The sequence below is a fragment of the Dipodomys spectabilis genome, unplaced genomic scaffold (assembly GCF_019054845.1).
Source record: "Dipodomys spectabilis isolate Male_0828 unplaced genomic scaffold, ASM1905484v1 ptg000352l, whole genome shotgun sequence".
Lineage (NCBI taxonomy): Eukaryota > Metazoa > Chordata > Mammalia > Rodentia > Heteromyidae > Dipodomys > Dipodomys spectabilis.
The window spans coordinates 1621632-1636631 of record NW_024871029.1 but is presented as its reverse complement, the minus strand read 5'-3'; the positions used below and the strand labels follow the sequence as shown (position 1 = coordinate 1636631).

At 46.2% G+C, this 15000-nt stretch overlaps 1 protein-coding gene across 1 annotated transcript in view; it reads left to right on the top strand.

Moving 5' to 3' along the window:
- LOC122095474 (protein Shroom2-like) overlaps positions 1-15000 on the top strand; it is a 91090-nt gene that overhangs the window by 38318 nt on the left and 37772 nt on the right. The window lies entirely within an intron of this gene.

Genomic DNA, 15000 nt, shown 5'->3' with positions numbered 1-15000 from the left:
CAGATTTTTGCAGTGCGTGATCATAGTGTGTTGGAATGTAGCATGCACCAAGACAGGAGACATTTTTGTTGTTGTCACAAGAACTACATGACTCTGGATATAGCAAGGACATATCCAACCAATTTTCAAGGTATTCAGAATAAGTATACACGGGACAGATAGTGTTATGGGGGCAACTAAGTTGCAACCCAGTCAAAGGGAAAACAAAGATACAGGCAGGTAAGTAAGGAGAACCTTTTATCCCCAATCTAACTGGCCAACCATCCACTATGGCTGTTTCTAAGAAGTCTGGCAATCCTTGGCCAGGATTCAGATATGAAAGATACATGGCATTTACCTAGGCACAGTGGCTCAGTCTTGTAATCATAACTACCTAGGAGGCAAAGATCTAGGAATCATACTTGGAGATGATCCTGTGTAAAAAGAAGTTTGAATATTTCTTTGTTGCTTTGTATGTCCCTCCCCCATGGCATAACCCCTGTTTTCACTATTTGATGTTGCTATAATTTGTGGAGGGGAAGGTGGACCCATTTCAACAATGACATGTACAAGACGTGATGTTGAAAAACGAACATTACAACTTTGTCACCGGGAAGTGGGGGAGATGGGAAGGGAGGAGGCAACAATGCTTGATAAGAAATGTGCTCATTACCTTGCCCATGTAATTGTAACCCCTCTGTACGGTATTTTCACAATAAAAAAATTTCAGTGACAAAACAAAAGTTAGAAAGCCTGCATCTCTACCAGTTGCCAGGCACAGCCACACATGCCTTGTCATCCCTAGGGACGTAGAGAAGGGCCATGTCTGGGTGTAGTGGTGTATGGCACTTCATTAATCTCCAGCAACACAGGGAAACATAAATAGAAGAATTGAAATCCAGGCCACCCAACATGAAGTAAGATTCTATCTTGGAAAAAAACCACACAAGAAAGACTAGTAGAGTGGCTCAAATGGCAGAATACCTGATTAGATTAGCAAGCTCTAGGCGCTGAGTTCAAATCTATAAAGAAAAGGAAAAGATGGTTACCTGGAATTAGTTTTATCGTGGTCCTCAGTGATTTTAGAGCTTGTATTCTGATTGTGTGTGTGTGTATGTACGTGCGTGTGTACCTGTACGTGTCGTGGGGTTTGAACTCAGGGCCTAGGCCCTATCCCTAAGCTTTTTCTACTCCTGGCTTGCACTCTGCCACTTGAGCCACACCTCCACTTCCAACTTTTTAAGCTGGTTAGTTGGAGATAAGAGTCTCACTGCCTTCTGCCCAGGCTGGCTTGAAATAGCAATCCTCAGATCTCAGCCTCCTTGGGTATTGAATGGTATTGATTAAAACAAAAATCTGTGACTGCCTAGAATGGCAGCAAAGGGTGCGTGCATGCACGTGCATGGGTGTGTGTGTATGCATGCAGTCTTTGATGTTCTTTATGTCACTGTCGTGTTCCATTAATTTTTTCTAAGGACCAAGTTGGGAGTCTCCTGAGGATGACAACAAATGACAGGCCCACACATTGCTGGACTTTTGATGTAGTTGTTTATCTAATTTTTAAAAACAAGGAGGAGGGAGGTTACAACATGACAATAAAGCAAGTTGATAGCTTACTTATTTATTGGTGGTTCCGTGAGAGTTCATTATCTCTTCAGAAGCAGACAAGCAAGGACTGGATTCTTGGCTTTGTGACAGAGTGCTTGCTCAGCATGTGTGAGTTCCAGCCGCAGCACTTGGGTGTGGGGACACAGAGAGTGATTAGTTGGTGTTGGCTTCCTGGCTCCATTCTCCTCCTGGTTCTCATTCCTTTATGGAAAAGATCTACTTGTGGGTAGGTATTGGTGGGAGGGACTGTAACTACCTCCCACCTTAGGGTCAGCCTAGTAAGTCCCTTTGTATCCTGTCCCCTGTAGAACTGGGTGATGCCTTGACCTTCTCTTTGCCAGTCTTTGCTTTGTTAGATTTTACCTGTACTTGTGAGAGTAAGGAGAGATGCTTGGATAATTTGCCCATTCACCTTCCCTCCCCCTGCAATGCCTACCATTTGAGCTGTAGCTCCACTTTTGGCATTTTGGTGATTAATTGGAAATAAGAGTCTTACGCCTTTCCCACCCTGGCTGACTTGGAATTTTCATCCTCAGATCTCAGCCTTCTGAATAGCTGGGATTATAGATTTGAGCCTCAGCTTTGTGATCACTTTTTGAAGACAGCCCTAAGCTATGTCAGGAGAAAGCTTTCTCTCCATCCCTTTGTCCATTCCAATCTCCCTGCTTACCTTTTCTCTCTTTCTACTTTACTATTTTTTGTGGGGTCGTTCGTGAGGCTTGAACTCTGGGCTCAGGTGCTATCCCTCAGCTCTTCAGCTCAATGTGATCGCTCTATCGCTTGAGCCACAGCGCCACTTCCGGTTTTCTATTGTTTTTTTTGGAGATGAGTCTCACAGACATTCCTGCCTGGGCTGGCTTTGAACCATGATCCTCAGATCTCAGCCTCCTGAGTAGCTAGGATGACAGGTGTGAGCCACTGGCGCCCAGCCACTTTCTCCATTTTAAAATGTCTATTTACTACTCACCTCTTTCTTCACCTTTCTTCCTTTGTTTCTTTGTCTAGTAGTCCTTCCTTCAGAGTACTTTCTCTAGTGTTCACTTCTCCAATGCATTGTTAAACTGAGAAACGTATTAAGCAAAAATAATTTGGGGATGAGAGACAGAGCCTTAAAAAATAGTGTAGAGGGGTGAGAATGTTTCCTGTTGGTACTGGGATTGAACTCTGAGCCTTGCACTTGGCTTTTTCCCATCCTGGCTGAAAGTACCACTTAAGCCATGCCTCCACGTTCAGCTTTTTGGCTAGCTCATTGGAGATAACAGTCTTAGGGACTTTTTTTTTTTTTTTTTTTTGCCAGGGCTGGCTTTGAACCATGGTCCTTAGATCTATCAGAGCCTCCTGAGGAGCAGCTACTGCTTCACTGCTAGTAGCAAGCAGTGAGTTGAGCTATGTGGACCAGTCCCGTTGAGTTCAAAGGGAGCACCGGTCTAACCTGCAGGAGGCGGATGTAGAAACGTCCCATGGGATTAGAAGGACACCAAATCCAGCTGCCGGGACTCCTGGAGGCATTGGGAAGACTGACTGCAATGCATGAGCCCCTTGGCTTGCAGCTGTGGTTTCTGAGGAAAGCTGAGGTCTGGGGCAGTTTTATCCCTTGTGGGATTTTAGCTGGCTTTGCCGAACTTAGGTTGGCAGTTCGTTTTTCGCCTGTTTCACTAATTTTCATGATTATTTTTATTGTTTTCTATCCCCCCCTTTTGCATCGGAAGTTCTTCGTGCTCAATTTCTTTCCCTTCCAATTATTTTGATCATTTATCATATATTTATTGTAGAGGTGATGAATGGGGGCGGGGTTATTACAGTTTTATAAGTAAGGTAATGCATACATTTTTTGAACACTGCTGCCTCTCCCTCTTTTTCTCCTGCTTACCCCTCCCCGCTCCCCACCAGTTGTAACGTTCATTTCCAACATAGTGTCTAGTGTGTATCGTTGTTACACTAGTTCATCCTTTGTCCTGCTATTTCTGTGATTTCCTTCCCTTCCATGGATCAGATAAGCTTATATACAAGCCATAGGGTACAGAAAACTAAAACAGAAAAAAAAATAGAAATAACTGTAAACAGAACATAATAAGAACCTCTTTTTTTTTTTTCTTTCAATTTTTGGAGTTCATTTTAATCCATTTCATTATATATGGTCCTAGAATATTCTTTTTTTTTTGCCGATTCTGGGGCTTGAACTCAGGGCCTAGGCACTGTCCCTGAGATTTTTTTGCTCAAGGCTAGTATTCTACCACTTGAGCCACAGCACCACTGCAGGCTTTTTCTGTGTATGTGGTACTGAGGAATCGAACCCAGGGCTTCATGCATGCTAGGCAAGCACTCTACCATTAAGCCACATTCTCAGCCCTTCATGCACAATTTCATAACTGCTTTTCTTCTATCTGAAAGGCGGGATATTTTTTCCTATGTGCTATCATAAAATGTGCCATCAACTGCATGATTTAAAGCAACCAACATCATGTATTTACTTATTATAATAAAACTTCTAGAAGTCAGACATCTGAAATCAAGATGTCTGCTGGGCCTCAGTCTTTCTTGAGACTCACTTTTCTTCCAAGCTCTTCTTCCTCTTCGAGGCTCCAGTCATTCGTTCCTTGCTTGTTATGCCCTCGCTCCAGCCTGCCCTCTTTACATGCTCTCTCCTTGTGTCTGTGTTTGAGTTACCTGTTAAATGTGGACAAGCCACACCTGTAACGTCTACTTTTTGTGCTGGTTCTGGAGCTTGAACTCAGGGCCTGGTGCTGCTCCTGAGCTTTGTTTGCTTAAGCTAGTGCTCTACCACTGGAGCCATAGTTCCACTTTCTGCTTTTTAGTGCTAAATTGGAGATAAGAGTCTCATGGGTTTTCCTGCCTGGACTGGCTTTGAATTGTGATTCTCAGATTTCAGCTGCCAGCACTTTATTTTCCCCCATTTTTTGAGCACAGTGATAAGTATCCCAATTTTACAGGTAAATTGTGTGTGTGTACATGTGCGTGTAACCACAACCCCCCTCCTCCCCCAGCATCAACATTTGTCCCTAAAAGGACTGACATGGAGTCTAGGACAGGAGATGCAGGCTAGAGAGATGAGGCTGCTGCCGGTTTTTAAACGGCTCAGAGGAAACTGGGGGTAGAGGCTCAGTAACCAGCAATGCTTAAAAAAAAAATCAGCAATCAATGCCGGGCACCAATGGCTCATGCCTGTAGTCCTAGCTATTCAGGAGGCTGAGATCTGAGGCTTGAAGCTAGCCTAGCCATGAAAGGCCATGAGACTCTTAGCTCCAATTAACCACCCAGAAAAGCTGCAGGTGGAGCTGTGGCTCAAGTGGTAGAGCTGTAGTCTAAAGCAAGAAAACCTCAGGGGCCGCACCCAGGTCCTGAGTTCAAGCCCCCGGACTGGCTCCTAACAATAACAACAAGAAGGTTTTATAGACTTCCTGTCCAGGCTGGCTTAGAACTCTAATTCTCAGACCTCAGCCTTGCGAATTGCTAATATTACAGGCATGAACCACCTGCATCTAGCCTTGAGACTCTTACCTCCAACTAATCATCGAAAAGAGGGAAAGAGAATTTACAGCTTAAGCTCAAAAGTGCTCGCCTTGAGCAAAAAAAAAAGCTAAAGGACAGTATCCAGGTCCTGAGTTCAGGCCCCAGTAATGGCACACACATCCAAATTATCAGCCTTAAAGGAAAAATAACTTGGATTCAAATAACTTGAATTACAAAGCATTGTGAAACACCAGTGCATTTTAGGGAAGAATTGTTCAGGCTACCTATGTGCATCCTAGGCTCCTCAGGAGGTCATTGGGAACGCTGGACTAGACATTTTTCTCCCAAGATTCCACTTGCCTTCTCCCTCCCAGCTCCCAGGCCTTCTCCTACACACAGGCTGGTGGCTCTGCCCCTCTGCAGATCTGGCTGTTGGGTTGCATTCTATGCAGCATCACCAGGCATCCTGTCTTTGTTCAAGGCCTGAGCAGAGGGAAAGGGTGGTCCCAGACATACATACCCTTTGATTGCAGACAAAGGCTGCTGCTCTTCTGAGGCCTCCAACTGACTTCTGCTCCCTCTTCCTCTGCCTGACTTCCTTGAGAGCAGAGCTAAGCTTCCTAATGCCACTCTACTGTGGATTCAGACAGCGGGGAGGGTAAGGCTGCACGCCACCTTTGATGGTCTGATGTTAGTGATGGAGGGGTAGTAGTTGTGGATGCAACATCACTTCCAAAAATGGCAGTCAGGGATTGCAGAGTGATTGGCAATGTTGAATTGGCAAGGGGGGGGGGAGGCAGAAGGAGAGAGAGAGATCTCCAGAGTCAACATCAACCCTAGAGAAGTATGAAGGTTGGAATGCTAACTCCAAGACAAAGAAAAGAGAAACAGAACAGAGGCTGCAGTGTTCCTGTTCACACTGTGATCGTAACACAAATAAAAGGTTGTTTCCATCTGAGATTAGATGTGAATTACCCAAAGCAATGGATGACTGTGCTTGATTGTACCTGTGATTCTCAGTCACGGTTCTGTGTGTGTGTGCGCGTGTGTGCCAGAACTAGGTCTTAAGCTCATGGCTTTGCACTCTTGCTTGGCTTTTATTTGTTCAAGGCTGGTGCTCTACCACTTTAGCTATACCTCCACTTCTGGCTTTTTGCTGGTTAGTTGGCGGTAAGAATCTCATGGGCTTTTCTGTCCATGCTGACTTTCAGCTGCAGTCCTCAGATCTCAGCCTCCTGAGGAAAAGAAAAGGTAGTCCTTGTCATGAATGAGCCCGCCCACCTTTTACCTAAGAGAGAGAAGACTTGGAGGGTAGGTGTCAAGGGGTAGCTTGCCTAGAAAGCAACAAGTGGCTTTGAAACAAGATGAAGGATGGGAATATCCACTAAAACAAACAGCCATGTGCTCCAAGTCTCCAGGACTCAGTGTTCTAAAACATCCAGCAGTTCCGTTTCCTGTTCTTTGATGAATTATTTGTCTGTCCTTCCAGATTGCCTTTTTACTTAGAAAAACACAGGCTTAAGTAAACGCGCTGATCTGTGTGTAAGCAGGCAACCAAGCGACCTGACTACAACTTCTCAAAGACCTGGGAGAGAGGGCAAGGCCTGGGGCAGAGCTGTGTTCCTAGACTGGCGGGAAGCCTGGCAAGGGGGGGGCGGGGGGGCAGGAGGGGGGAAGGAAGGGTTCTCCATACTTCGAAACTCTATTGAAAGGACTGTGGTAGGTAGCCCTCCCCTCCCCCCCTTTCCTCCCATAGTCCTAAAGTGAAAAGCTGGGCTTCAGACAGGAACTTGGCTTATCTTTGCTGATTCTTTTCCTCTTTGGTCATCTTTTTCAGAACTCTCCGTCTTGTATTATGCAGGGCATTTGTATAGGTGAGGAAGTCACAAAGATAGAGCCCGGTCTTTGTCCTCAAGGAGGCTGCTAGCTGTGTTGGCCAGTTTTTCGTCCTGGTGATAAAACATCTGCGGAAAAACAACTTGGAGGACGAGAGATTTGTTGTGGCTCCGTGTTTCCAGTGGAGACGTCGCTGGCTCTGTTGTTATCTGAGCCTGCTGCAAGAAAGAGCATCATGACAGCCGGGTGCGCTGGAACCACCTCCACCTAGGGGCTAGGAAGCCGAGCGAGAAGCCAAGGAGCCCGGACAAGCTAGACCCCCTCCAGTGTCTAACTCCCAGCTTAATCCCGCCTTCCAGTATTGCCACCATCTACTGATTAGGTCACAGCTCTAATGCTCCAGTCACCTCTCAATAGCGCCACCAGCTAGTAACTGAGCCTGCAGTACATGAGGTTCTGTGCGGGTGTTGGTACTGGGGCTTGAACTAAGGGGCCTGGATGCTATTCCTGAGCTCGTTTGCTCAAGGCTGGTGCTGTACCACTTGAATCACAGCTCTGCTTCCAGCTTTTTGGGGTAGTTAATTGGAGATAAGAGTGTAACGGACTTTCGTGCCTAGGCTGACTTCACACCGTGAGCCTCAGATCTCAGCCTCCTGAATACCTAGGATTACTGGCGTGAACTATCGGCGAATGGTCTTATATTTACTTTTAAATGGAGAAATGTAGTCTGGTTTTCACATAATCTATTTAGGCTAAACTTTTGCAAATCACCCCATTTCTAAATTGTAACTTTCTGTGTTTCTGTAATGCTAGAGCAGCTTAAAGGAGAAAGAAAAGTTTTTACTATGTCTAAAGTCAATGGTAAGAGCATCTAGGATAACTGAGCTTTTTTCAGGTTAAAAAAATTATTCCTTTCAAACAATCTTACATGAAAGGTGATAGAAAGCATGCGATTGAAGCAGCTTGGAGTATTGTAAAAGGAGGAGATGTCTTTCCTGCCACTAAGCTTTTCATTTCCTTATGTTACACTGCCAGAATGTGTCACTGCACCAGGGAGCTGGCTAGCCTTGGCTGGGTTCCAGTCTCAATTTGGACAGATTTTTAACAATAATAGTGTTGTGATTTGTGAATACACTTGTATGGTACTTGAGAGTTTGCAAGATGTTTTCGTAATTATCTCAACTCCCCTTCTGGGTGTCTAGGGCATGTAACAACCACCCCTCCCCCACCTCCTTATTCCTTCATCCACTCTATGTAGCCCAGGCTTGCTCCAAACTTTTGATTCTCCTGCCTCAGCCTGCCAAAGTGCTGAGACTACAGGCAGGTGCTACTATGCCAGACTTTGACAACCAACCCTTATCACCATTTTTTTGGATGATCAACCTGAGAGGAAGAAAAATACTCCTGCCCAATGTAAAGAATCATTCCAGGCATAGTGCCATATCTCTCTATTCCCAGTTACTTTGGAGATTGAGGCAGAAGCATCGCTTGAGCATGGTAGTTGGGAGTCAGCCTGGACAACACAGTAAGACCTCATCCTTAAAAAAAAAAAGAGAAAAGTTTACAATCTGGGCGCAGGTGGGTCATGCCTATAATCTTAGCTCTTAGCTACTCAGGAGGCTGAGATCTGAAAATGGAGGTTCAAAGCCAGCCTGGGCAGGAAAGTCTGTGAGACTTTAGTTATCCACCAAAAAGCTGGAAGTGGAGCTGTGGCTCAAGTCGTAGCCTTGAGCAGAGAAATACTCAGGGACAACGATCAAGCCCTGAGTTCAAGCCCCAGGACCTGAACAAATCCTTTTTTAATTAAAAAAATAAAGTAAGTATGGCGGTGTGTACCTGTGATTCCAGCATTCAGAATGCATGTGTGGGGGCAGGGAGGGCTGCAGATAGGAAGATCTCAAGTTCAGTGCCAGGTGTAGCCACAAAATGAGAGTCAAGAACAAAGGGAAGGGAAGTTTGATTGCAAAACAAGGAATTATTAAGTGGTAACAAGTTATTGTCTTCATGTTAACTGGTAGTCTTAATAAAGGGACCGCTAAAGTAACATGGGAATAGCCCATAAAGTATCCAAGTAGTAGAGTAAGAAGTGGAGAACTTCCTTTCCAAGACCTCCAAAGCTGAAATGTGCATGTGTGGTGTGACTGTGGTCCTCTGGATGGGAAAAATTCATCGAGGGCCCCAAGCCAGCTGGCAAGGAGCAGCCTGTCCCCTTGGCGTACAGCGAAGCTCGCTAGGAAGGAAGTTTGGCCAGGATGTCTGTAGGATTCACGAGAAAGCCACCTGTGGCTACGAAGCTGCCCACTAGGTCAATGGGGCTGGCTAGGAAGCCACCCTTGGGCCTACCAGTGCTTACCATGCTGCTGCTTGTCTCAAGGGAATGAGCCAGGAGAGGAAAGGACATTGGGGTCAGGAAGGGAAGCCCCCAACTTCCTTCTATGTCCCTCCAGCGCTCTCTGCTGACAATACCTAGAAGTTGCGGGCAAGGAATGCCGGGGAAATGCTGTCAAAAGTTCCACACCTTGATGGGTGTCACCTTTGGAGGCTTGGGGGACTGAGTTCCTGATTTCTTTTCTTCCTCAGGTGCTTGGTTTCAGCTCTGCAAGTAAAGGCTGTGGCTCTGCCTTTACCTGCTCTTGGATTTGCTGAAGTGCACCTTCTTGGTAACTGACTGTTGGGATAAATTGTACGGAAATCTTTCCTTGCAGGATTCTTAACTTCCTTCTGTGCTCCGTGGTGTTCCCAAATGCTTGCTTGACGTACTGGGACTTGAGCTCAGGGCCTGAGCATTGTCCTCAGGGTGTTTTGTTTTGTTTTATTCAAAGCTAATATTCTACCACTTGAGCTGAAACTCTACTTCCAGCTTTTTTTTTTTTTTAAAAAAAGGTAATGTACAGAGGGTTACAGTTATGTGACTAAGATAATGAGTTCATTTCTTTTTTAACAGTGTCACCCCCTTCCTTATTTTCTCCCAGATTTTTGCCTCCTGACTCCCTTACCCCCAAGTTGTATAGTTCATTTCCAACATAGTGTCTGGTGGTGTCACTGCTGAATTCGTTCACTCTGTATCCCATGTACTTCCCCTCCCCCTCCCCAAATCAGATAAACTTACATAGAAGACAAAGGGTACAGAAATCAAAAACAGGGACAAAGGGCGGGGGGGGGGGGGACAGAAGAAAAAAAGAACTGTAGACAGTACAATTAAAAAAAAAACCTCTTGGGCTGGGAAGGTAGCTCAGTGGTAGAGCACTTGCCTTGCATGCCAGAGGCCCTGGGTTCGATTCCTCAGCACCACATAAGCAAAAAGAAAAAAGCCGGAAGTGGCGCTGTGGCTCAAGTGGTAGAGCACTAGCCTTGAGCTGAAGAGCTGAGGGACAGCGCCCAGGCCCAGAGTTCGGGCCCCATGACCGGACCCAAAAAAAAAAAGAAAAAAGAAAAAAAAACCTCTTGTTTCCATTTCTTGGAGTTCAATTCCATACTTTCCAGCTTTTCTGGTGGTTAATCGTCATTAAGAATCTCATGGGTTTTCCTTCCTGGTTGGGCTTTGAACTACAATCCTCAGATCTCAGCCTCCTGAGTAGTTAGGATTACAGGTGTGAGCCACTAGTGCCTGACCTAGTCTTCCTTTTAGACCTCTCATTCATCTCTCTGTCTCTTTGTGAAGGTTCACTTTTGAGTTTCTGTGTCTTAGAACTAAGTGTGACCCAACCTTTTTTTTCATGCCAATCCTGGGGCTTGAACACTGGGTCTGGGCACTGTCCCCGAGCTGTTTGCTCAAGGCTAACCTTCTACCAGTTGAGCCACAACTCCACTGTGCCTTTTTTGGTGGTCAATGGGAGAGAAGAGTCTCATGGACTTCCCTGCCCTGGCTGGCTTTGAACTAGGATCCACAGATCTCAGCCCCCTGAGTAGCTAGGATTATAGGCCATGGAGCTCTGGCCCCTGGCTCTGATAGAGCTTTTACCCTTGGCTTTCCTGTTATTTAGACCTTCCTTTCTGAAGATTTGTTTTCTGCTGTTGTCCTTTTAGGCTTCCTTTCTGCCTGCGCGGGGCAGGGGAGGCTGAGGTCTCGCTTGTCTCCTGGGCTCTTTCTTGGCCACCCCTTGGGTGGAGCCAGTCTTCCTCTTGCCTGTCTTCGTCTTCCTCTGCAGGTGCCCATGGACTCAGAGTCTTTGTGCCTCCTCAGTGCCTGGCTACTGCCCGCCCCTGGCCTTTCCTCCCGACTCCCAAGTTGCTGGGACCTGCAGTTGGGGTTATTGGGGAGGAATTCTTGTGTTGGCTCTGGACACACCAGGGTGGTAGCTTTCCATTCCTGCGGGCTTCCTTGTTATCTCAGGCGCTCAGAGCTCCATGTAGGGCAGAAGACTTTGGTGTTTCCCAACGCATGCTTGCCCTGGGTGAGCCAGGCTTTCTTTCCAAAGGATTGGAGCCCCAGTAGAATGACTGAGAGAGTTCAATTAAGCAGAGCAAGGAAGTGACTTGACAATTGTCCCGTCTAACCAAAGGTATGGCTTGGTCATGCAGCGAGGCTGGTTTCTGGAAGGATGAGATGGCTACAATTGATAAACGGAGGGCATGATTCATGGACTTTGAAGTATGACATCAGACTTACAAAATAACCCGATTGTTCTTTCTCCTGTCTTTGTAACTCTGGTCACTGTGATTGTTCTAATTCCCTCATGCGTGAAGTCTCAGCACTGTTGGGTGCTGGTGGCTCATGCCTATAATCCTGTGCTCATGCCTCTACTCAGGAGGTTGGGATCTGAAGGTGGAATTTTGAAGCCAGCACAGGAAAGACTATGAGACTCCTGTTTCCAATTAACCAGCAAAAAGCAAGAAGCAGAGGTGTGGCTCAAGTAGTAGAGTGCCAGCTCTGAGTTAAAAAGCTAAGGGACTGTTCTTGTGCTGGTACCATGCTGTCTTTGTTAGTATGGCTCTATAGTAGATTTTGAAGTCCGGCATCGAGATCGCTCCCATGTTTTCTTTTTTTTTTTTTTGTCGGTCGTGGGGCTTGAACTCTGGGCCTGGGCACTGTCCCTCAGCTCTTCAGCTCAAGGCGAGCGCTCTACCACTTGAGCTACAGCGCCACTTCCGGTTTTCTGGTGGTTTATTAGAGATAGGAGTCTCACGGTCTTTCCTGCCCAGGCTGGCTTTGAACCGCGATCCTCAGATCTCAGCCTCCTGAGTAGCTAGGATGACAGGCGTGAGCCACCAGCGCCCGGCTTCCCATGTTTTCTTTTTTTTCTTTTTTTGCCTAGAATTGTACGTGAAAGTTAGAATGTGTTTGTGACTTTAACTAAGCATCACTATCCCACAATAACTGTGAAATTTGGGAAATTATGTAATCACTTAATCACAATAAAGAACTTGGAAAGAAAAAAGCTAAGGGAGATCATGAAGCCCTGAGTTCAAATCACCGTAGCTGCTGCAGTCATTGATCTCCCTCTACTTGTCTCTTGCTACTTAACTCTTGGTTCAGACCCTTGTTTCCTTCTGTTGGAAGGGCTGCAGCAGAGACTTACAGGTTGGTACCTATGAGGCTAGGCTTCTTACTCTTTTGGTTTTGTTTTTCTTGAGACAGGATCTTATATATCTAAGGTTTGCCTTCGACTCACTCTGTAGCTCAGGCCAGCATGGAGCTGACGGTCTTCCTTGCCTCAGCCTCCCAAGTGCAGGGGATTACAAGAGTTTCCCGCTGTGACACACCCATCTGGTACCATTTTGCTGCGTGTGTGTGTGTGGTGGGCGTGGGAGGTTGCTGAAGAAATTCATTCTGAGTGTAACTAGACGGCTAATCACCCAGAAGCAGTTACTTTCCTGTTCATTTCGCTCTTTTCCTCTTTGGCTGCTCTCAGTCCACCCCCTCTCCCTACATGATCTGAATTCTGCCTCCAGACCAAGTTCACAGTCTTCTAGCTTTCTGCTCTTCTCTTCCCACACGCCCATCCCCACTTTACACTCTGCTGGCTGACTAATGGGGCGGACCCGCCTCGGCTTCCTGCCCTGCCCTTCTCCATAGCAAGAGCTCTCTGGGCTGTCTTCCCAAGCCGTGCTCTTCCTTTCAGGTTGATCTTGTGGTGCTTTCTGTTTGCAAAGCTCTTTTCATCTCCATCTCCCCGGCCAGCGCTTCACACGCACGCTTCACTGGGTGGAATTCCACCCAGGATCCAGGATCCAGGATCGTGTCTGCTGCCTAGGGAGTCCACATTCTTGTGCTTTAGTGGGTCTTCGTTCTTGATGGTCTCTAGTGCGTGTCTCATGAAGCACAAGAATAAAAATTGTTCTGGCAAATCACTGACTGTTTGCTTTCCCCCTACCATTTCCGAGAACTTACTTTCATGAGAATGGTGACATGGCAGCTGGTGACCCACAGGCCTTGGTAATCTTAGCTATGCACGAGGAGGCTGAGATCTGAGGATAGCAGTTCAAAGTCAGCCTGGGCAGCAAAGTCTGTGAGACTCTTTATCTCCAATGAACCAGCAAAACGCTGAAAGTAGAGCTGTGGCTCAAGTGGTAGAAAACCAGCCTTGAGTGAACAAGTTACGGGATAGTGCCTAGACCCGGAGTTCAAGTCCTAGTACCGGAACAAAAACAACACAAAACGACAAGCCAGTGACACATTGTGTACATTGTAGGATGTTTTACCTCCCACTTGGGTCCAGAGGAATGGTTTTGTTTTTTTTTTTTCCGGAAAGAATACCAGTTCATACCGAAGAAGAAAAGTTTTGTCTGTGCCTCTGTGGACAGTGCTGTGGCTGAGATGCATGGTGGCACTTCCATACGATCATGGCTATTGTTCTTGGAAAACTGGAGCCAACTTTAGATTGGTTTTTCTCAAGTTCAAGCCTGATAAATTCAACTGAATTTGCGATGTTAGATAAGTTAGGACTATACCATGGAAGTTTTTAAAGCTTTTTCTTTTCTGACTACTTTCCCAATAAAGCACAGTAAATATCCTGGGCAGGCAGTCTCTTGGAGAGGAAGCCAAGAAAATTGTTCTAGCTTTCAAACCCAAACACATGTTTTCTGCCGGCGTAGACGGGTGTTGGGGCGCGCTGCCTGTCTTTGTAGAGGAAGGGTTTTAGGAGTCCTGGCGGATGAGAGCTTCCCTGGCACAATCTTTCCTCGTGAAGGTGGAGGGCTTAGGTCACAGCTCTCTGTAGGAGTAGTTCCACAGTGTTTACGGGAAGGAGAAGGTAAAACCCACCTGTCATGGCTGAGTCAGACACAGATAATGTGTCACTCTGAGGAAATGTGGCTTCAAAAACTGCAGCCGGTTAACTGGTGGTTCATGAGGGCAAACCGAGTTCCTCAGGAGACTGAGATCTGAGCCCACGGTTCAAACCAGCTCGGGCAGGAAAGTCTGTGAAACATAGTTCTAATTAACCACAAAGCCAGAAGTGGAGCTGTGGTTCAAGTAATAGCGTGCTAGCCTTGAGCAAAAAAGCTCAGGGACAGCACCCAGGTCCTGAATTCAAGCCCAAGAACTGGCACCAAAAAAACAAAAACGTGGTCCATCCATACCATGGAATGTTATTCAGCCATAAGAAAAGGGATGCAGTGAACTCAGGCTGTGACATAGTTGACTCCTGACAGCTTCTTTGGCTAAGCCAAAGAAGCCAGATAGAAAAGGCCACCTATTGTATGGTTACATTTATGTGAACTTTTCAAACTAGGCAAATCTGTAGGCATAGAAAGTGAGTTCGAGCTGGGCATGGTGACGCATGCCTTTAATTCTGGCATTGGGGAAGTTGAAGCAGGAGGATTGTGAGTTTAAGTTGGGCCTAGGATATATAGCAAGACCCTGCCCAGAAGAAGGAGAGGGGAGAGGAGGAAAAGGAGAAGTTCATTAGAGATTTCCAGAAGCTGACAGGACTGAAAAATGGCTACGAATTGGGCATGATGTTTTGGAAGGGGAGGGTTGGGACAATGTTCTGGAATATACCAAACTCCATGAATATCCCGAACACCACAGAAAAAAAATTGCATGCCTTCTGTGAGTAACTGTATACTGTTTGAACTATAGTAATAACTAATGAAATTATTATAAAACCTTGGTATAGGATTGATCATAAAAATGGTCCCCTTGTATGCTTGGGATCAAGAACA